Raw genomic sequence first — 23,900 nt, 5'->3', positions numbered from 1 at the left:
CGCTTGAGACTGCGATAGTGTACCCTATAGCCTCATTTTTTCAAAAATTCCATTTATGCCCTTCATCAAATATTGTTTATAACCTCAAATCATTCCCAGGTATTACATTCTCCCCCCCCTTAATAAATTTCATCCTCGAAATTTGGTCCGTGATAATTGTATCACTACTATTGCTAATGATTCCCAATTGAAATGTCCTAAGTACCATTCCTAATCCTTAGCAATTATTCATAACTTATATCTGTATACGATCCGAGCTTACCAGACACGTTCCTTATTTTCCAGAATATCCCGTTGTAGCTCTACACAAGCGGTTACACGAATCCCAAAATAATTCATAATACTCAATATCACTTCTAATTATGTCGTCAAATCCTATTTATTTGACTCATGGTTCTCCCAACTCGCTCTTATACCAATGCATATGCTATGATTTCAAAGAAATTGATAACATTGAACTAACTCAGTTGCCATGATTGCACAGAAATTGATAACATTGAACTAACTCAGTTGCCATGATTGCACAAAAATTGATAACATTGAACTTACTTGGCGTACCTTTCTCTCAATTATCAATACCTTGATTGCATATTAACTTTTAGAGATAATTCCTTAGCCTCTTGCGGCTGGTCATGCAAATCATCAATTTAGGTCTATCAAGAACTCAATTTCTCTTATGGCAACCTATCATCCTGGCATGCTACTATTTCTCTTCCAAACACTATCCATCAATCAGATCAATTTATCTCAACACAGAACTCTCGTGTTGTTTCAATTCATCGTTCATAAAACAACATTCCACCGTTATACTATCAACTGGAGCACCTAAACCTCATAAGTCATTCATAGCACCTCACCCTAGTACTACCAAATGTTCGATCTCGACTAAGCGATGCTTTTCATATCCCTCTCATGTGAGAAAAAATCTTATTATTAAGTTAAACAAGGTCTCCGTCATCCTTGATTCTAGGAGCAGATTTTACTCGCTCTCTTCTAGATGATTTAGTTCTCAGACAATTACTTTAAATGGAAACCTTATAGGACAATTTTTGATTCTCACCGGGTCATTGATAACACCTAGCATAACTTTTATAGCTCAGCCTATAATCCCACAACCCAAATAGAATTTCCATAGTGGAACTAAAAACTCACATTCTCCTTTATAACAATTCATTTGTATGCTTTCTCAAATCATAACACGTCTCTTGGAAAGAACAACACTTTCATATAACTTACCACATCCTCATGTTTTCAAGGGTACCAAGATGTACCTACTATTGCTCCAACCTTTTTATATTACCAAGGGCGAGATTCGAGACAGTTAAATCAAAGCTAATGGCTTATAATTCCTAGGGTGTACATTAATAGGCACACAAAAACTAAAAGTCAAATCATTGACTAAAATTAAATCCTTCCCAAGGGTCATATCCGGGAAATAATCGTCCCCCACTTGCTTAGTTTGGAAACACATTTTTCCTAAGCAACTCCACAACACATGTCTATACCAAGGATTATTTCATTTCTAGTTAGGACCTACCTTGACTTAGGAACACAGTTACTATTTCACCACAACTGCTGAATTCCCAGGCCCACTCATCACTTCTTAGTAACCCTAACTTCATGAGTTCGGTCGTGGATGTAATTATCCTAGAGGAATCCTTAACAAATCTCCGTTAACGGCTCACCAAACATTATTTCGTCACTCGAGATTACATTTCCTTCTCTCGATTCTCTTTTGACTATCGACTATCATAACCCACATAGCAATTATCCTGCTTAGGTCATCTTCCTAAGCCCTTAACTGTTTCACAACCGATTTGGGATTCTACCACAATGCTCTGGCCTATAGGAACTTGGACTCTAATTTGTATATAACATCCACGTTGCTGCCCAAACCTTGGCATCTGACCGTCTCCACAGTTCACTGTGTTGCTCCGACTCGTGGGTATCACACCCCATACCGCGACCCAACCACCAGTCCTATGCCTTGGTCCCTAGGCTCAAATCCATTGTTACAGGCCAAGCACCAATGGTGTTATCACTACGCTAGAATTCTTCGTTTCCATTTCCGAGAACTATAGTGGTTCTATTAATATTAGCCCAAATCCCTGATCTCTTGGATTCTCAATTTTCTTTTCTGAAAATATTACTCAATTGAGTGGTGCATCCTGGTCTTAACCATTCCTAGTTCCTCAAATTTTCTTCTACAGTCTAATCTCCTTTACATGTTTCGACATCTTATTTCGCGGTCGACTTTCAACTTGACACTTCACTTTGGGGATTCCTCTTTCAATCATGCCTTCCTTTGATCAATTTAGATCAACGTGTTAAGACCTAATCACCATATCATGCCTCAAGATATCTCTACGAGCCTATTAAGTTTAGCGAATCTTATCTCATCGCTTGGTGCCTTAAAACTCCAGTCACGACCTATATGATTACCCCTTGGTTCTTGACAATCATGGTGTTAATTATTTTCCTCTAAGTTTGACTTTCATAAATCAACTAGGGTCATTTCAAGCTCTAAATGTAATTGCCTTCTCAGGTTGAATTATCATTTTATCTCCAAGTCTATACAATATGAGTAAATTTTCCTTTAGAAACATCAAAGTCAGATTCAAAATTCTCTTGTCCCAAAATCTTCCTAATCTCCAAGGTTTTCTCCTAAATCACAAATCTCTAGTTCATCATTGATTCTTGTATTATTTACCACCCCAAAATCATCAAGTGAGGTTCATTTTGCAAACCCTCTATACGCCAAAAGATTTTTTCAAATTTCCAGTTTAACGGAAAACTTCTAATCTTCAAAACATGCGGATCTTGAGTTTGATACCCAAGTAATTTTTCAGTTGCAACTTGACCCTAACTATAGCCAATTTATGGTTGTTTCCTCTTTGTCTAGCAGTGACCATTAATAAGGGGAGATAAATTGGAAGCACACTTAAAGATTTCATTTCAAGGGAAAATTTCTATTGATATTCAGATCATGTTTACACAGTTACCACCAAGATAAACTTCTAGAACCCCAAAATAGGAATTCGATCCTCAATTATTTCCGATTCGTTTTCCTTGCCTGATCCTAACTAATATCCTCAATACCATTTTTTTTTTTCCTTTTACCATTACCTAAACTTCCACAAGACTCAAGGCTATACCCTGACCTATATGAAACCAAACACCTACCGTTCCCTTAAGGTAATCTTTCCTTATTTCCTTTGTCATTGATTCTGAAACTTTTATCTCAATATCCCCATCAACAGTTTCGGATTCCTAAAACCCTCAAATTCTATTCCTAGGAGCAATTATTGAACCATCAACAACTCGCTCATTCTTAATAACCACCAGATATCCCCATACTCAGCGAAGAGGATTTTTCCTAATGATATCCAATTTATAATTTCTAAATCTCATGGATCCTCAATTATGGTTATCGAACCAACCTTATAACCGAACCACGTCGTCGGCTCTACCACTTATAGCTAAGTCACTCCAACTCGTTGTTATATCACCTAGCAAGGTTTAGTATTTTCCCATCAATAATCCCAAAGACCTCAACCACAAACCCCCAGATCTCTAAGTAGGGATTTCGTTTTTACGATCCATCAGTCTTTTCCCCTATGTTTCCATTCGGAATTCCCACTAATTGGTTCTAACTGAATCCATTCCTCTTAAGTCCCTACTTGGGGTATCTAACTCAACTTTAAGATCTTCAAACCATTCTTTTTTTCCACGCCCTTTGACAAGTTCTTCTAATAATCTCAACCATTTCACTTATCCTGTCAGGCCATGACCTCACCATTATTAACATGTCCCAATCGGGAAGTACTAAAATGATTCACTAAAATTCTTCCAAAAGAGATTTTATGCTATGCTTCAAGTTGTACTAGAATCACCAAGGTATTCATTCTTCTAACATTTTGTTAATCATATATCTATGTCCTTTTGACAACTCTTATTGCTGGCTCTCTCACCTCCTACTGATGTGCCCAAAATGTGAATAGAATTTGTCCGTCTCCCCATGTTATTGAAAGTATATTCAAATTAAAACCTCAAATTTTGCCTCTTTACAATCTCCATACCATTTTCAACTATGTTCCGAATGTCTCTTAGAATCCATAACCCTGTTCTAAGTTCTCATTCAACAGTTCTAATCATGCTAAATTCAACAACCTAGCCAAACCGTCCTAGGGTTTTAACCTAGGGCTCTGATACAAATTATAACACCCTGCCTCACTGGACGTGTCACTATAAGGGTATTTCTGGGAATCTTTTTCTTTTCAAGTTCATCACGCTCGGTGATTTCAAGAATAATCTTCACATGCAGACAACGAATCCCAAGAACCCCAGTCTTGCCCGTTTATCTAACAAAATCAATAATCTTAACAACTAAATGAGACACATTATAACGTAGCGGATACATTAACATCAATACCATGGCCTACCACAAGTTCCATACAAGGTGTTTCTACACCGAACTACATACCACAAACTACAAAATGATAACATCTTTAACTTACAACCGTTCATACATAAACCGAATTACATACTAAAGCCTCCAGAAAGGTATAATGACTATCAAACTAAACACCATTGGCCCTCAACCGGCCTCGTCCTCACCCTTACAGCAGTCCCTGGCTGGAACGTTAGAATGTTCCAAGGGCATAACCCAGGTTAGATAAAGAAACATCTAAATGATGGCGTGAAACAGTTTACATAATGCTTGGCTTATGGGGGCCTTGTATCTTGTCCGGTCTACTATGCCACCCTTATATGTTGCACTTGTATTGTCATGGCGCCAGTTTTGAAATATAGTTGTACAGTGTCGGGCTTTCCCGAACCGAGTAACTTAAGGATGTTTAGGCATACCTAGCTTTTTATTTAAGGACGCCTCGTGCGTGCCTAGCTTTTTATTTTGGTCGCTTATGTAGGCCAGAGGGTGTGGTTACTCCCACCCAAGCGAGCTTCGGCTCTTAGTACAAGTACAATCTGCCTTCAAGGCAGTAGCAGATTTATTATAAGGACTTGGGTGCTAGTGCATTCTCTTATTTGGGCCCCAAGATCCTGTATATGTGCATTGTTATTTATGTTGTTGGTACCTGTAGCGATTTATGTGATTACATGGCATGGTATGCATGAGTTCATTTTATTACGCACTTGAGGTGCGGGTTTACTCTTAGAGCCCCCTCTATCTGTCATTTTCTTTCGTTATGGGCTTGCTGAGTCACTTAGACTCACCTTGTTTCCTCTTCATTCTAGAAAAAAGCAAGGATCCAATTATGGGCGAGTCTAGAGGTTACCGACATCCAGGGTATGTGGTGTACAGGGCCATGCAGACCTAATATCATCACCCTGGGAGTTCTTTTGTATTTTGTCGCTTCTAGCGTGTACTCTCCTTAGTTTCCTTTGGGTCTGTATGGATTTATGTTTATTTTGTGGCCAGTGTGCCAGAGATGTATGTTGTGGATGCTTGGGTTACGTAAGCCTAAAGATTAGTTGTTGTGTAGCAGGTTGAGGTTTTGTTTTATATGCCGGGATGGCGGGTTTTCTCTATCAGTTTTCCCTTGGTATTTATCAGTGGCATGCATGACAGGTTTGTCCAGGATCCAGGTTGTCTTTGCTTTCATAGGGCACCCACTCTGGTTCTTTGGGGACTAGGGTGGGGGCCTTACATAGAATATATGTATTTTGAGAATGGTTAAATTGTTAAATCTTGAATTTGTACTAAAACCAAAATTCTACTTTCTTATTGTTATGGATTTTGATTTTTAGATATTTTTATTGAATTCAAATGGGGGGTATTTTCTTATTTATATTTATGTATTAAAGTAAATGGAAGGTAAAATATAAATAAAAGGAAATGTGGATTGTATACATGCTATTGATTGTATCAAAAGAAAATGTAAATATGTTGTAATGTATACATGCTATGGATTGTATCATCAAGCAAATCAATTTTTTTTCCCAAGTTGTCGACCGATGCTTATGCATCTGTAGATCGATATCCATCCATCTGTCAACCGACCTACTCTCATCTATCGACCGACTAAAACTATTTGTCGATCGACAGAATGCAAGTTTTGCATCTGTCAACCGTTTTCTTCATCTGTCGACCGATGCCTTGCATCTATCGACCGTTTGTGTTGTAGAAACCTCCAACGGCTAGTTTTTCCACTCACCCAAAGTGGTTTTTCCACTACCAATGGCAAGATTCGTGAATAGGCTATCAAGGTACTATAAATACAAGTCAAATGGATGATTCAAATCAACCAAGAGAGATCATTATAGGCTTACAAGTGTTTATTCTTCAAGTGCTTCATTATTTCATTTGTTCTTCAATTTTCTATCTAAAGGCTTTGATTATCATTTGTATTATCTTATTCAAGCCTTGTATTTATATTGAGAGATCTTGTAACTAAGAGTGTTTACTCTTAGATCCTCTCCTATTATTATTCTTGGTTTTCCTAGCATCACTACAACAAAAATGATTTGTTGAGGCATATTTTTTAGGACATTTTTTAGAAAGTGTCCTCTAAAATACCATTTTAAAGCATAATCTAAAAAAGTGCCCCAATACAATAACTTTAATGAGGCACAATAATTAAGTGCCCTATAAAATATCATTTTAAGGCACAATTTAAAGAAGTTCCCCAATAAAACAACTCTAATGAGGCACGATAATGAAATGCCCTAATAGACAAATATAAGTGTCTTAATAAATAAATCTAATAGGGAAAATTTTTTGAAATGCCCCATTAAAATAATTCTAACAAGACACTCTAATAAAGTGCCCTAATAGACAAATCTTAAGTGCCCCAATAGAATAATGCTAATGAAACTTAGATATACTATAAAATAAACATATGCACATATATTAATAAGATAATGTGTAGATTAGGTGGTCATGCATGTGCAAGAAGAAGGAAAGGTTCAGGGTTCGAGCTGAAGGAGAAGTAAGTTAGAGTTAAGAGATGGCCTTGTGGGGGATATGAAAAATAAATTTATAGTGATTTTTGAGGCATTTTTAAGTGTCGCAACAAACTTAAATTTATAGTTGTTTTTGAGGCATTTGTAAGTGCCTCAATACGTTTTTGGGGCATAGTTATATGAGGCATTATTATTAGTACCCTAATAGTTAAAATTCCCTAATAAACTATCTATTAAGGCATTTTTAAATGCCTCTTAATCCAAAATTTGTTGTAGTGCATGTTGCTAGAGGGCTTGCTTGTTTAAGCAAGAGATTGTGATACCTAGCTTGGTGCTAAAGGGCTTGCTTGTCTAAGCAAGAGGTTGTAAATTCCTACCTTGTTGCTAGAGGGCCTATCCAAAGAGATAGGAGGTTTTAGTGGATTGGTTGAAAAATACTTAGTGATGAGCTAAGGTAGTGGATTAGGTTTGGTTTAAGCCGAACCACTATATATCGTTGTGTATCTTCTTTGCTTGTATTTTTCCTTTCATTTATTGTTCCAAGCATTTCAATAATCCTCACTTGCAATAAAATCACATTTTTCATCAAAAGGATTTTCAAGTTCAATCAATATTTTAAAACAACCCAATTCACCCCCCTCTTAGGTATTAGTGTCATTGTTATACAAACCTAACAATTATGACTATGAGATTCTATATTATCCAGGTAAGGCGAATGTGATAGCTGAGGCCTTGAGTCGTTGAAGAGCTTTAGTGGCAGCGATGCTGATTCAAGGATGGTCTCTATTGGAGCAGATGAGCAAGCTTATCATTTCTGAGTTGAGGGATGTCACAGGTATTTACTGTGCCTATATGAGCATCCATTTAGATTTGGTGGAATAGATATGGGACCAACAACAATATGATGAGAAGTTGGCTTAGATTATGGATGATATGGGCAAGTTTGGACCTTTGGGGTACAACCTGAGGGAAGATGGTTTTTTGTTATTCCGTGATCGGATTTGTGTGCTGGGTGATGAGGATAATGTTAGAGGCTCATCGATCCCGCTAAACCATACACCCAAGGGATAAAATTATTTTCCCGTAGAAGTGAAATCCATCGCTATATATAGCAACGAAAATTTTTCGTCTCAAAATAATTTGTTTCCACCTCTAAAATCAAAATGCGACTGATTCTATGATCGTTTTAACAACAGATTTTTTTGTTTTTGCGATGGAACTTGAATTCCATCTCTAACTATTTAGCGACACCTTCTAAAGCGACAAATGAAAATCCGTCGATAAGTTCATCACTAAATAATTAGTGACGAAATTATATAATTTTAGTAACGAATTTGTCTCATCGCTAAAAACCATTTTTTGTAGTGTCAGTTTATTAAAATTTTTTAGAAGCTAAATAGCCCTTAGGTAAGATTGTGTGAGAAAATTAAACCCATTAGATGAGTTTGATCTTCCAACAATTTGTGAAAAGTTTATCATTCGTAAATTTCATTATTGTACTAACACTCCTTTGATTTTAAACATTTAACTAACCAAATCTCCATCTTCTCATGTAATCCATACATCATCGAAAAGGTTACTCAAAGTTGACTATGATATATAAAAAAACTCATTCAATTTTATTAAGGTCTAGACTTTCCAAAATTGGGCATATCATTTTATTAAAATAAAACAAATTTGAAATAATTTTTTCTAGAAACTAGTCCTTCCCTCCTATCACATTGAATGTTCTGACAATTTAATATATTATCTACCACTCACAACAATCCATCAAAAGCTTGATAACAAGTTATAGTTTTTGAGGAAAATATAGTTTATGTTATTGATATGCCCTAATGCTAGATTTAGATGACATCTAAAAAGATATCTTGATATACTCTTACATATGATAATTTATAACATGGGAATGAGTTCCTAGATTTCTTGTTAAAAATCTCATTTTTAAATTGTTAAGAATATGTGGACAAGATTTTTTAGTACAAAAATTCTTAAATAGTTTCTAGTCCTCAGATTCCTTAAATAAAGACTTAAATTAATCGAGTGTGGATTAGCACATCAGGTTTCTATCTTTGATTAGTATAAGATACTTATGATAAAGGATTGTGAGTCACATACTGTAATGCATGAGATGCATATATTAAACATGTGGGTGATTATTAGTTAAACAATGCACTAAGTGTGACATTAATAAAAAAAATCACATGGCTAAGAGGATTAATGATTTGTTATTAGTTGTGATTGTGTAAGTTATTCTTGGACTTGAAGCCACATGGTTGTTTTGTATATTGGTGTTTGAGATTTGCTAAAGTATGTAGACTTACCATAATCATGGGTGGGAATGTTCTCTGGTGGTTTTCTTTGATTGGTATATGAAGTTTGCCCGATAGGATCTATTAGTTTCGGCATGAGGCGACTGTCCTATGCTATATTATGTTGGATTGTGATAGAAGAAGTGTTTGTCCAAGGCATAAATGATTGAAAAGAAGTTTTCAATGTGTCATCGCACATCACATCAAATAAGATTTATCTCATAGAATCGAGTTTGTGAGTTTAATCAACCCATAACTCTCACTCGATCGAGATATTAATAAGAGAAAGATTGAATTATATGGTAATTGTCAACGAAATAGTTTCACTCGGAATTGACTTGATTGTTATTTATATTATCTTGATATGTTGCTAGATATAACTCAAGATCTTTAGGGTGTCTTGAGAATATGAGAGATTTTTGAAATAAATTGTAATGACCCATTGTTGGGGTCGGGATTTAATTAGCAGATTATGCTAATCATTAGCAAGAGCATGTGAGTGTTTTTGTTTTGGACTCAAGGGCTAAATCATGGTATCCGAATGCATGCTTGGTTTTAGGCATGATGTATCCGAATATAGCTTGGTGTATTTGGATATGGGGTGTTTTGGGCCTTGGCATATTCGAATATGGCTTGATGCATTCAAATATGCAAGGGATATGGAGATGTATCTGAATACCTAAAGGGTTATTCGGATACCCCCCTTGGAAATTACATGATATCCGAATACCAAGCATGGTATTCAGATACCCCTTTTGCTATTTTGTGTCATATATTTGGATAATTGGCTTGGCATTCGAATATCCTTGGGTCATGTATTTGGATAAGTGGCTTGGGGTATTCGAATATCCCCTTATCATGGAAAGGTATCCGAATACAAGCATGGTATTCGAATACGCTTAAGATTTTTGGTGTATGTATTCGAATACCCTCATTGCATTCTTGTGTATGTATTCGGATACCCCTAGGCTATGGTTGTGTCTTGTATTCGGATAGGAGGTTTGTATATCCGGATATCTCTCTAGATTTTGCTTTCCTGTATTCGGATAGGCCCTAGTGTATTTGGATAAGCTTTTTCTAAAAAGGACTTTCAGGGTCACTTGCTCGACCTAAACCCTGATTTTTAGGCGGTGGTGGACGTTTTTCCTCTGATATTCCCACTTGTCTAAACCCACTCTCCTCTGTCTTTTGCTATATAAACCAAATGATTGTTGGAAGAATATAAGATTAATAGAGAGTTAAACTGAGAGCAAGAAGAAGAAGAAGAGAAAGCAAGAGAAGAAGAAGAAGAAGAAGAAGAAGAAGAAGAATGAGGGGTTTGACCAAGCTTTTAGGGTTGTTTTCTTCTTCATTTCAAGTAAACTCTTACTCCTTTCTACCTCTATAACCTCCAATCTTCAGTTTATTTTCCTCACTATTGAGTTATAGATGGTTTTATTTAAGGATTATAGGCATGTTTCTTGTTAGTTTTCTCCATCTTGGTTAGATCCTTGCTAGATGGTGGGTCTTTTCTTGTGAGCTTTGAAGGGCTCGGTTTCCCCTTCCATTTATTGCTAAAATAAAGCTAGGTTGTTGTGTGGGTTAGATCTCGTTGGGTAGTGCAGGATTGTTATTGTGGTCGAGAGTATTGTGCATGTGGTTGTGGTAATTTCCATATTTTGTCATTTCAAATGCATGCAAGGGCTTGGGTAATATGCATTTGGGGGATCCATGTGACTTGTGTGCTTAGCCACGGGCATACTAGGTTATTTTCATACCTAGGTTAGTTGGACACAAGCGTTGCATTGAGTGTGACTTCCTATATGGGCGCGTAGAGCTTGATGCATGGTTTATGGGGGCTATGTATCACATTGATGCTCATATGCCACTGCATTATATTTGTGCATTACATCGTTTCTAGCATCGTGTAGGTGTGTTGTAGCTACTTTACATATGGCTATGTCATGCCGGGTTTACAAATGCAGTTAACGTGTCGAGTTTTATGGATGGTTATTCCGTGCTGGGTTTACAAACGCGGTTAGCGTGCTGGATTTTTTGGGTTTTGGTAACGCTAGCCCAAGGGAGCTTTAACTTTGGGAGTTACTCATATTGCCTTTCACGGTAGTGACAAGTTTGTGATAGGGACTTGGGTGTTGTCTGTCTTATGTGTGCCCCAAGGACCGGTATGTGCACATTTTATTATGCGACATTTTATATATATATGTCATGTGATTCATGAACATGGGGTGTATGGTTGTTGCACGTGGGGTGCGGATTACTCTTTAGCTTCCATACTATTATCAGTCTTTCCTTTCTTATATGCTTGTTGAGTCCTGTGACTCCCTCTTGCTTCTCTTCATTCCAAGTAAGGGTAAAACTAGGTCTTGTGACGTATCCTATTTTGATGTGTATCTGGTGATGTTGTGCCATGGTTGTTTAGCTTTGAGTGCTTGGCACAGTTTTGTATATGTATATGTATATACCATGTATCCCTATGGGTCGGATATCTTTTGTATGCATGCCTAGGATGTGAGTTATGCTTCCGTTGTTGTTTCTTCTGTATGAGTATAAGTGATCCTAGTTGAGCATGCATGGTAGGTCCGGGTGGTTCCTCTTCTGTTTCATTACAATTTTGGGGCTCTTTCTCGGGTTCTTCTTCTTTGTTGGGTATCCTGGTAAGGGTTTCACATCTCTTGGTATCATATCAAAGCATGTTTGGAGTTATTTAGGATAAGATATCCCTATACACCTAGGTTGTCAAGTAGAGTCAAGTTATCTAGAAGGGCTAATTAGCCTTCGAGGTTTGAATTCATTCTAACTTTTATTGCTAATTTTGTAGGAGATATGAATACTTGCAGTGGTCGAGGGCGAGGATGACCGCCTACGCCAGGCCATGGGTAGGAGGATATTCCCCCACCTGAGGTGCCAAGAGATGCAGATGGAGAGCGATCGTAGGGGACTCCAGACATGTAGGATACCCTAGCAGCCATTCTACGAGCAATGGATGTATTGGCTGCAGCGTGGCTAAACACGATCATGATCGGGATCTGGTATCTCATTCAGGAGCACTGAGTTTTGAGGGTAACTCTGGGGGTGCAGATGTAGTTGAGGCTGAGAATTGACTCCTGGAGATGGAGAAGCATATGCAATCCATGGGTTACGCAGAGGACTAGAAGGTTCATTTGGGAACTTTTCTTCTAAAGGGTAACATAGGTCACTGGTGGGAGACTACCAGACAACAGTTCGAAGATAGGGTGCCTTTGTGGGCTGAGTTCGAGGCTCTGTTCCGTGAGACCTATATTCTTGAATGGGTTCAAGAGTAGAGGGTCTATGAGTTCATAAAGTTGTAACAGGGGAGCATGACTGTCGCCCAATATAAGGCAGAGTTTGTTGCATTGGCACGTTATACTCCAGAGATGGTGACTCCAGACTCATGGAAGGTCAGCAAGTTCGAAATGAGCCTACGTGCAGAGATTCGACATGCTATGGCTAGAGTTCAAGCTGAGGATTTTCCTAATGTAGTGAGGCGAGCCCACGCTGTTGAACGAAATCTACAGGAGGCCAAGATGGAACGGGCTACTACTGTGAAGACCACAGGGAACAGTGGTAAGAAGAAAGGTTGGGATATGGGATCCAATTAGGGACCAGGAGCTGTTCTAGAGTGTAAGACTTGTGGCAAGAGGCATCAAGGGCATTGTCGTGTAACGCATGGGAATATGTGTTACCATTGTGGCCTGTCAGGCCATGTGCGGAGATATTGTCCACGTGGACCCGATACAGTGCCTAGTCAGGGGATCGTCTGTTATCGTTGTGGCCAGTAGGGTCACAAGGCCAACATGTGCACTTAGCCAGTTCAAGGAGGTGGACCCAAGATTGGAAGATCAGGCCCAAGGCAAACCCAAAGATCATTTGTTCCCAAAGTACAGGGTGCAGTTGGACCGTCTGGGCCCAATCTGGCCCATGTCCCGGCCCATCCCTCATGGCCCAATCTTGGCCCCATCCTGGCCTTGTGCGAGGCTGCAGTAACATCATTGCATCCTTTATTGGGTATCCCCGCGTCCGCCACAGATCCCATCCACATTAATGAGGGTCCCGTCGACACCATGCTATCACCTAAGAACCCCTACCGGTGTTGGATACTCAATCCCATTACCTGCAAATGCATGATGCATGAATGCAGGAGGACGTCTCATCCTCCTATATCAACTAGCTCTTTTCAGAGCTAAGGTATGTTCTGCTCTCTGACCTATCAATACACTATCATTTCTTTACTCGCTAACTTACTCGAGTGTCGGAGTGCTTGCAGGTGCCAGTCGCTCCCCGGACAAACCCGTCGCCGGAGCCCGCTCCCTATCGTTGCGATCCCGTCTTTGACCACTCCCTTAGGTCAGGAAGGAACAACAGCCACATCACTATCTTCACTAGCAGCACGACCTCATGTTCTAGGCAAGGTGTTTGTACCATCAACAGTTGAAGCAGAAGGAGGGAATGAGACAGTACAATGTATACTTTCCTTATATAGCTCCAAGGTCTGTGTTCTATTTGATATAAGTTCTACGCATTCCTTTATGGCACCACGTGTTTTGCATTTAGTTCTTGTTACTCGTAGTCCTTTGCCATATATCTTTTCTATCACGACACCGGGCAGTAGTAGGTTGCTACAAAGTGAAGTGGTGTGGGACTGTGAGATTCTGGTTCATAACCGGGTTTTATTGGGGGATCTTGTGGTGCTAGCCATCCAGGATTTTGATCTTTTGTTGGGTATGGACTGGTTATCTTAGCACTATGCCAAGGTAGACCGCCGATGGAAGATAATCACTTTTGAGCATCCACATCAGTAGTTATTGTATATTAAGGAGTTAAGCTAGTGGTGGCGACACCTATGATTTCGATGATACAAGCGGAGAAGTTGACACGACAGGGGTGTGAGGCATACCTTGCCTTTGTGATAGTTACTTTTGGCAAGAAGAAGGAGTTGGTTGATCTTTCTATTGTCCGAGATTTCCCTTATGTGTTTCCAGAGGAGTTACTGAGCTTACCACCTCGTAGGGAGATTGACTTCACTATTTAGTTGTTGCCAAGCACTCAACCTGTGTCCAAGACTCCCTACCTTATGGATGTTAATGAATTAAAGGAATTGAAGGTGTAGGTGCATGAACTTCTAGATAAGGGTTTCATATGGCCTAGTACGTCGCTATAGGGAGCATCGGTGCTATTCGTGCATAAGAAGGATGGTTCCATGCGACTATGTATTGACTACAGGCAACTTAACCAGGTGACGGTGAAGAACAAGTATCATTTTCCTCGTGTGGATGATTTGTATGACACCCGGTGTAATCGATGTTAAGAGAATAGCAAAGGAAGTAAGAAAACTTCCAAAAATACCCTTGAGAAGGTGACGGATCCTTGAGATTGAGAATGCCCATGAGAAGGGTATTTTGGTAATTTGGATAAAGAAGTCCAATAAAGGGTATTTTGATAAATTAAAAATAATTCCTATGTAGAATTAGGTGTGTAAGTGAATAAAATCCCAACTTGGTATTTATGTGGAGATATATGGGATTAATAAATTCACAAAAGATATTTTGAAAATTTTGGAATTTAATTCCATAGAGGAATTTAATTATGGAATATTAGGAAAATGGTGGATATTCTATTATTTATGAACATAATTATATTTTTTTCCCTAAATTGGTGGATAATTGTGGTGATGCCACATGGATGGTGGAGATGGAAGCTTGGAAGCCAAGTTTGTGTCTTAGAGTGACACTTGGCAAAGTCTTGTTCAAGTATAAATGGAGAGATTAAATTAAATGCAAAAGAAATTAGTTTAGTCTTTCAAGCATTAAATGTAGAGTATGATTATGGAGAATTAAGTAAATCCAAAGGAAAATGGGAAATTAGTCTCCCATTAATGATGGAAAATTGTGGGATTTATTAAATGGGAAATAAATGTTTTATGTCTCTCAAATGTGATGGGGTGAAAATAGTCCCATTAATTTAAATGGGAAAGAAATGAAAAATTGGAATGATGAGATTGATTCTTAAAATTGGAAATGGATCCAATGGCTAATAATAAGTCTTGGAAGTGGGCAAGGATTGCCAAATGGGATTCAAGAATCCAAAGGAAAATGAAGGAATGGTAGAGATTGTTTGGTTTAAGGAAATCAAAGGCTAGGATTAAATCCTAGCAAAGCACTTGGATTGTGCTTGTTCCAAGGGTGACATCTTCTCTTGAAAGGTAAGTAAAAAATCTAATGGATGAGATTAAAAGCCTCCAAAGCACATGGATTGTGCTTGTTATGGAAAGCTAGGATTTCCTCTCCAAAAGAGAAGAGAATGGAGGGTGGAGATGAAGTCTTGCATTTAAAATATCAAGACTAGGAAATTAATTCAAAAAGAAAGGAAAGGAAATGGAAGAAGTATATAAGGGGAAAGAGAGCAATTGTCTCAAATTTTGCCATTTGAGAGAAAGAAAGTAAGAGAAAGTGAGAGGCTTTCTAATGAGAGGAAAGGAGAAGAAAAGGGAAGAGAAGGAAGAAAGAAAATGAAAAAGTGCTAAGGTAAGGGTTCTTCCTAATCTAGTGATCTTTTATTTCTCTTAAATGGTAGCTAAGTCTCCTTAAAAAAATTTCTTTAAAGGTGTCTTGAGGAGAAGAGATGGTATTGAATCTAGGAGGTTCTTGAAGCTTCAAATAATGAAAAGAGATAGGGATAACCCCAAGTGGTAGGGGTTTTGCTTGCATATGTACATGTTTTTAATGAGTTTGCATGTAATGGTCTTATTGCATGTTTTGTGTTCTAGTGGACCTATGGCCATATGGAGGACTAGTGATGAGAGAGGGGTTGGTTGGTGCCTTAACCTAAGTGGTTATGAGGGCATGGAGGACTACCCATTATATGCATTGCATTTGCATTACATGTTTATATTCTCATGTTACATTTACATTTGCATAGCACCCTTACTGAGCATTGGCTCATAAGGTCCTTTGACCTCTATGTAGGTGGAGAATCATCTAAGGGAAAAGGAGTTTTGCAAGGTTGAAGGTAATGGAGCAAGGAAAGTGCATGTGTAGTTGTATGTATTTTGTGGGTTTAGTGAGTAATGTAATATTTATTTGTTAAATATGTAATGAATTCTTAATGTGAGTGATTAGTGGCAAACTTGGATGTTTTGGAAGCCATTTGAGGTGTAAAAGCATTCTGGAAATTTTGGTTTTTAAAAAGAAAAAAAATATTTTTTTTTAATTTTCTTTGGTGGCAGGTCGGACTGGAGAGGCTGGGGCGCGCATGGCGCACGGCTGGGGCACGGAGGATGCGCGGCTGGGGCACGAAGGGGGCGGCCGCGTGCGCGCGCGGCAGGTGGCCAGCGCGGGGGCCGCGCACTGGGGGCGCGGCTGGGGCTGCCGCACCCCCCTGTTGCTGTTTGGATTTTTTTTTTAATTTTATTTTATTTAAATATATTATGTTATTTTGAAAATTCTGAAATAATTTATGTTTAAATAAATAAATAAAGAAGTATTTTAGCCTCCAAATTAATTATTAAATTAATATAAATTTGAGGAAATTGGGGGAAATTTTCTATATTTTGGAAATTAAATAATTGAGTATTTTCCTTAAATTTTGAAATGGATGAGGATGCCTTGAGGTTTGCATTTCAAAAATTAATTTCCCAATGGTTGGAAAATTATGGTATTTTGAAATAATTAAAGGGAAAATCAATGAGGATTTAATGAGGAGAATTTATTTAAATTTTTCCAAAGAAATATTAATCCAAATATTTTCCAAAGGAATTGGAAGTGAGATAAATGGGTTAATGGTTGGGGCAAAGAAGAGAAAAATCATTTTCTTATAATTAAGGCGTTATGCCATAATTTATTTGAACCTAGTGAGTTATCTTATTTCTTTCGATCTTGGGAAGTCATCCTTAACTCTTCATTAAAGAGCTTGAGAAGGGGTGACACTTGTGAGGTTTCGGGTTTTATTTTCGCGGGGTCGTTTTGATAATTTCCGGACCCTTGAGAGGAGCGAAGAGAGGGCAAAGCCTAGTTCCCACCTAGGTCGTTTCCCGTTGAAATGTAGTCATCTCTTCATCTTTGCCCTAGCGCGTGAATAGTAAGTTGGCTATTCGTGAGTAACACCCGTAGGTGGGAGCGGGGCGTTACAATTTGTTAGACCAACTTTGAGAAGTCTCGGTGTTCTCCAAGATTGACTTGCATCCGGGGTACCATTAGGTGCATGTGAGAGACGAGAATATCTCAAAGATAACTTTTTGCACGAGATACGAGCATTATGAGTTTATAGTCATGCTATTTGGGCTGACTAATGGCCAACAACATTCATAGACTTGATGAACCGGGTATTCAAGGAATATTTGGATAGCTTCGTCATCATCTTCATTGATGATATCCAACTTTATTCACCTAGCCAATTGTGTCATGAGGTCCAATTGAAGTTAGTGTTATAGAGACTCTGGGAAGAGCTATTGTATGTCAAGTTTTCTAAATGTGAATTTTGGCAGACTCAGGTAGTATTTATAGGTCACGTAGTTTTTGGCGAGGGCATAGTTGTGCATCCTAAGAAGATTAAAGTTGTGCTAGATTGGCTGAGACCTATTACTATGATAGAGCTTCAGAGTTTTCTAGGTTTTGCTGGATATTATCGACACATCATTGAAGGTTTTGCTCGTTTGGCTTCTCCTATAACTAAGTTGTAATACCTCATATTACATGGTGTTAGAAAAGAATAATTTTCACTTATTTAAAGGACCTTGGGTGGTTCGGAGAGCCTAAGAAGTGAATTTCGAGAAATTAATTAATAAAATTATCGAATTGATAGTACGGAATGCCCTAGGACTTGGATGTCCAGGGAAGAAGGCATGAGATTGGTGAGCATCCCGACGTAAGGTTAATGACGCTGGAAGCAGTTAGACTGAGAATAATTTTCAGAATAATTTCTATATAAGCCCGAATGGGTACCGATATCAAATGGTCGTAAAGGACCTTCGGGAAGCTAAGGGGACCCTAGGGGTGGTCTGGTTTTGCGAGTAAGGCAACCTGAAGCATTTGTGAGTGGATTAAAGGTCCCGACCAAGCGTAGGGATGAAATCGATATTTTCGAGTAAATGCCGGTTATTAATTTTGGAGAAATCGATATTTTGAGTGGCTTAAGGGTTATTAAATTAAAGCATTGGAGGGTCTAAGTGTATTTATAAAAGTTCCCAAGTGAAATTAATGGAAGGTTGGAGGGGCAAATGTGTAATTTACATATGTATATATATATATATATATGTGTGTGTGTGTGTGTGTGCGTGAGCTTGGGGAGGAAGCTTCCTTTGCCTCTAAAATTTGAAATGGGAGAGCAGAGAGCAGCCGAGGGAAAGAAAGAGATCGTGAGAGAGAGATGCGGTGATGGCCGGCGGCTGGAAGATGGCCGATCGAAGGCGACCATAGCTGACGGGACTGAAGTAACCACAAGCAACGGTGATGGCAGCAACAACCGTAGCTTGAAGTAGCCGCAATGGTGGTCGTGGTGGACCAGCAGGTCCAGTGACATGTGTCAGCGCGATGGAGGTGGCTAGTAGTGGTTGCCGCAAGGCGGCCAAGGGCTGGAAGAAGAAGCAACAGCTGCAGCAGCGGTGCGCTTGGGAGCTGTCGACTACGGGTGGCTGCAAGGGAGGCGACCATCAATGGCGGTCGTGCGGCAACAGAGGCGGCGGAAGAGGCCAAACACAGTGGCTGGAGGTGCTGGTGTGCGATGGCCGTGCGCAGGGTGCGTGCACAGTGCACGGGAGAATGGAGGAAGAAGAATGAAGGAGAAAAAGAAATAAGAAAAGAAAATAGAAAATGGAAGAAAATCTAGAAAATGAGAAAAAATGTCAAAAAATTCTAGAAAAATGGAGAAAAATTTTGAAAACTAATTTAGGGCTCGAGGAGCATGCTAAAGGCTCGAAAATGGGAATTCAGGAGTGAGGTGGCAGCTCAGCAAGCAGCACTGGTATGGGCATTTTTCAGATTTCTCCTCCAGATGGCTGAGGTAAATTAAATCAAATTCTTTTCTAGTTATTTTCATTATGGGAGATAATGTAATGTGAAGTGATGCCTGGTTTATACCGTGGTTAATGTTGTTTGGAAGTAATTGTCGATGGGTGGTTTTTGCGGTGTGTGGCAAAAATATAAGCCTTGGATTAATGTCTGATGTGGTGGGTTTGTGTGTGTTTGCATCTAGGTTTGACCTGCGAGGCAATGATCCTAGAGGAGCTCGGAGTTTAGGTGAGCATTCTCGCTCTTGGTAGGAGAGGCTTCGAGCTAAGTAAGGGATGGCCCCATGTGGAGGTGGCCTTACAAGTTGGTAAATATGGTTTATAAGCTTCTTATGTAGCATTTGCATGTAGTGGTTAACACTTGTATGATATGAGTTCTAGTGTACCTATGGACATATGGAGGACTAATGTTATGGGAAGGGGTAGGTTGATGCCTCAAACTTCGATGGGTTGTGAGGATGAAATGACCTATCCTCAGTTGCATGTACTTGGCATATATAATCATGTTTATATTAATATTTACATGCACTGCACCCTTAGTGAGTCTTTATGACTCATGAGGTTTTACCTTATGTTGTAGATGTTGCAAGTCTGAATGCCAGCGATGATGATGTCGGGAGGTTGAAGTGGCAACTAGCATTGTTGCCCGATCTTGTGAATTGTATTATCTCCTGTATGTATTCACGTGAATGTATATGTTGTTGAGCGCGAGATGTACCTAGTTGTTGTAATCATCATAGTGTGATAGAGATTGTGAGATTGCTTGATGTATATGGCTTTAGTTGGTGGAGCCAAGTTTCGGATCAGGTAAGGATCGAAAAGGTATGTTCCCATAAATTCTCAGTACTTAATGGATGTTTGATGTGCTAGTTTTGTGCCTAGATCACCTTTGGCTTGCTGTGAGGCGAGCTGAAGAAGGTGAAGCTCACTGGGGTTTCGGGTCCCGATCTGCTATGTTTTCTTGTTTGTGTTTAGGACTGATTCCTTGAGTGGAATGAAGGGAAGGACGAAGCCTAGTACCTACCTAGGACGTTTCCTGTTGAAACATAGTCCAACCCTTCAATTGTTTGTTTATCGTGTGAGCAATCTGGTTGATTATTCATCGGTGACACCCATAGGTGGGAGCGGGTTGTTACATAAGTTGACACATAAATGAGTTAATTTTATTTGGGATAATGCCTGTGAGAGTTGTTTTCAGGAATTGAAATGGCGATTGACTTCAACACCTGTGTTAACCATACCCAAGAGTAGTAAGTTGTTCATAGTTTATAATGATGCCTCGTATACAGGTCTGGGCTATGTTTTGATGCAAGGTGTGTAACACCCCCTCCCCTGAACATCCTCAACACCTAGAGAGCCCCGAGTAGGGAGCGTCACACAGGAGAGTAGAAACCTAAATTTACACATCATAATATGCATGAGAGAAACTAAAACAAACCTTAGACTTTACATAGCATTCTTCATTATATAAACCAAAACATGCACAGAGACTTCATCACTTTACAAATATACATTCACAAAATAATACATTTCCTTTGGGAGGAAAATCCTAAGATACTAGTCTCCCAAAACACTCCCAGGACCTTTGTTGAGGGCACCCCGACACACATGGTACTACCCAACCACCTTACTTGGACCAGCGTCCGCTACATCCTTGCCCTTACTTGGAATGGTGAGGAATACAAGAGTGAGCCACAAGGCTCAGCAATTAATAAGCATAATATAATGATAAAGTTGAAAATAGGACATAGGTTTCGGAATATACAATGTTGTTTTGTTATGTTTCAGAATCCAAGATATACAGGTTTTAACTCATTTTGAAACCAAAGGAAACCATATAATTCTTGTCCAAATGATTTTAATTTTATACCCATTCGAAGCCTACTGAGTCTAGTTTACAATGCTTCAAACGGTTCATTAATTAGATATTTATATAAAAAGTTATGGCAAAAACCGTACAGGGTGCACAGGCTGGTAAACAAACATGTTTTGAAACTTACATAACATGTTTCGAAACTTGGTAAACAGAATGTTATATTTCGAAACCTACATGACATGTTTCGAAATATATGACCCTGTTTTAGCTATTTCGAAACATTCTGCTTAGATTTTGAAATGCCAAGCCAATACATTATCACACACACACCCAATGCAAGTTATGCCATGCAACGTGCACATTAAAGCTTGTAACACATACACGGTCTCCCGGCCCACATAATAATCATAATACATACCGGGCTCGTGACTGAAACCTGCATCCACAGAAACTGTAATAACTCTGGGGACCATTGGTGCTTGGCTATAGTCGAATACTTATACATATATAAACCTTCACCCATGGTTGTCACCAATGGACGCACTCCCCAGTCGTCACCGAAAGAGTGTAAACCCCAGTCCGGCTAATGCCCACTAGTTTTGGGGGATATCCCAGCGGAGATTCTCCGCACCATGCACTATAATGCTCATGCAATGTAACAATTTTAGTGGCCATATTCAAATGCTCGTGCAATAGATAAAATATATGCTCCATGCTCACTCATGTATGAAATGTGGTAAGCTCATACAAATCATGTCCATGATGCACAATTACCACTCTTTCCAAATCATGTCATGCCAAAGCTTAACGTTCATAAAATTAAAGACATCTACATACCATCATCATTGCCATGCTTTCTTTAAAACTTCATTAGAACTTTAGGCCTTTAGAATTATAAAGATATGCACCCTAGCATTGATTCAACACATTTTTGATCATTTGGGACCAACCATGACAAGAATACACAAACACAAGGCATGGGAGAAGACCAATTCTCTACCATGCTTAATTTCAATAACACACCATTCCTTAGGAATTGTGGGAGAATACAAACCCCACTTAAGCTCATAACAACATGCACAAAACTTAGAAGCCCTCAAATTCAAGAATTTCCCCCAATATAAAACCAAAATCCTACTTCACCCAAAACTTGATTTCTCTTCCCCAAAACCACTACCAATACAAAAACACCATACTTTACAACCTTTACACACTTTCAATCTCTCACTTCAAGGCTTCAAATTAGGGGATTTAACCATAACTTAAAAACCCCCAAATCTAACCCCAAGAGAGAATTTAAATGACCATAGAGAAGATATGGGAAGAGGAACTTGCCTTTACTAGCTTCCCTAGTTGATGATTGGATGACTTGAAACCTTTGGAAGATGAGATTTGGCTTGCAAATTAAAGAGAGAATTTTGAAGATGGAGAAGGAAGAGACCCACGAGAAGGCTTCACATTTTGCTTCCCTTTTTCTCTTAAATTTTCAGATTTTCTATGCTTATATACTTCCCCCAATTTCCTTTTAATTTCCACCACACAATTTGCTCACACCTCTCTTAACCATGCATGCTTTACACCTAAATTACACTTAACTTAGCTTCTAGAAGGTCTTCTCTTCTCTTAAAATTGGTACCTGAGAATGCTGAATTCCAATCCTTCCCTTAGTTGAATTTTGACTTTTCCAAGGCCACATAGACATTTACCTTTGACTTTTCAACATTTCATGCATTATACATTACTAATACTTCTAGATTCCTATATTTTCTTGACGTTTCTCGCCTCCTATCACTTGGACAATTTACGTCAGCTACAGGATACAAGTTTAGCGAGGATTCTACATACCTGGCATGTCCACGATCGGTTTATGATTTTTCCCGAGTGATCGTCACCTATCTTTGGCTCCTGGCAACAAATAGTTTAAACCATTTAAACCAAACAAATTCTAAAACATCAAAATACTCAAAAACGGGGCATTACAAGGTGAGTGAGTTAATGCTTATACCTCTAGGCAGTTGAAGAAACATGAGGCGAATTATCCTACTCATGATTTGGAGCTTACTGTGGTAGTATTTGCTTTGAAGATTTGGTGTCACTATCTTTATGGAGAAAAGGTACAGATATTCACTGATCATAAGAGTTTGAAGTACTTATTCTTCTAAAAAGAACTGAACATGAGATAGTGCCATTAGTTGGAGTTGATAAAGGATTATTGAAGTTATACACTTGTGTTTAGTTTTGATGATGACAAACAACATTTGGTTTTTGATCCCTAAGTCATGAGTTAAGTTTACAGTTTTTAACACATTATAGTTTTTCAAAATGATCTATAATTTTCTTTAAGTCTGGAAGATTAGCACATTATAAGAAGACATATAAGAAAATATTTTTATTTTAAAAAACTATTTCCCGGTATTTTGATAGCTAGTATTTATTGTTCTTAAAATAATTTTTAATAATTTTTTTAATAAATAAAAGATATGTATTTTGAGAATGGTAAAATTGCTAAATCTTAAATTTGTACTAAAACCAAAATTCTACTTTCTTATTATTATGGATTTTGATTTTTTAGATGTTTTTATTGAATTCAAATAGGGGGGTACTTTCTTATTTATATTTATTTATTAAAAAAATGGAAGGTAAAATATAAATAAAAGAAAATGTGGATTGTATACATGCTATAGATTGTATAAAAAAAATGTAAATATGTTAGAATGTATATATGCTATGGATTGTATCATCAAGCAAATCAAATTTTTTTCCCAAGCTGTCGACCGATGTTTATGCATTTGTCGACCGACCAAAACTATATGTCGACTGGCAGAATGCA

This window comes from Diospyros lotus, chromosome 1, assembly GCF_014633365.1.
Source record: "Diospyros lotus cultivar Yz01 chromosome 1, ASM1463336v1, whole genome shotgun sequence".
In the NCBI taxonomy this organism is placed as follows: domain Eukaryota; kingdom Viridiplantae; phylum Streptophyta; class Magnoliopsida; order Ericales; family Ebenaceae; genus Diospyros; species Diospyros lotus.
The sequence above is the reverse complement of the archived record's forward strand: the minus strand, read 5'-3'. Positions refer to the sequence as shown.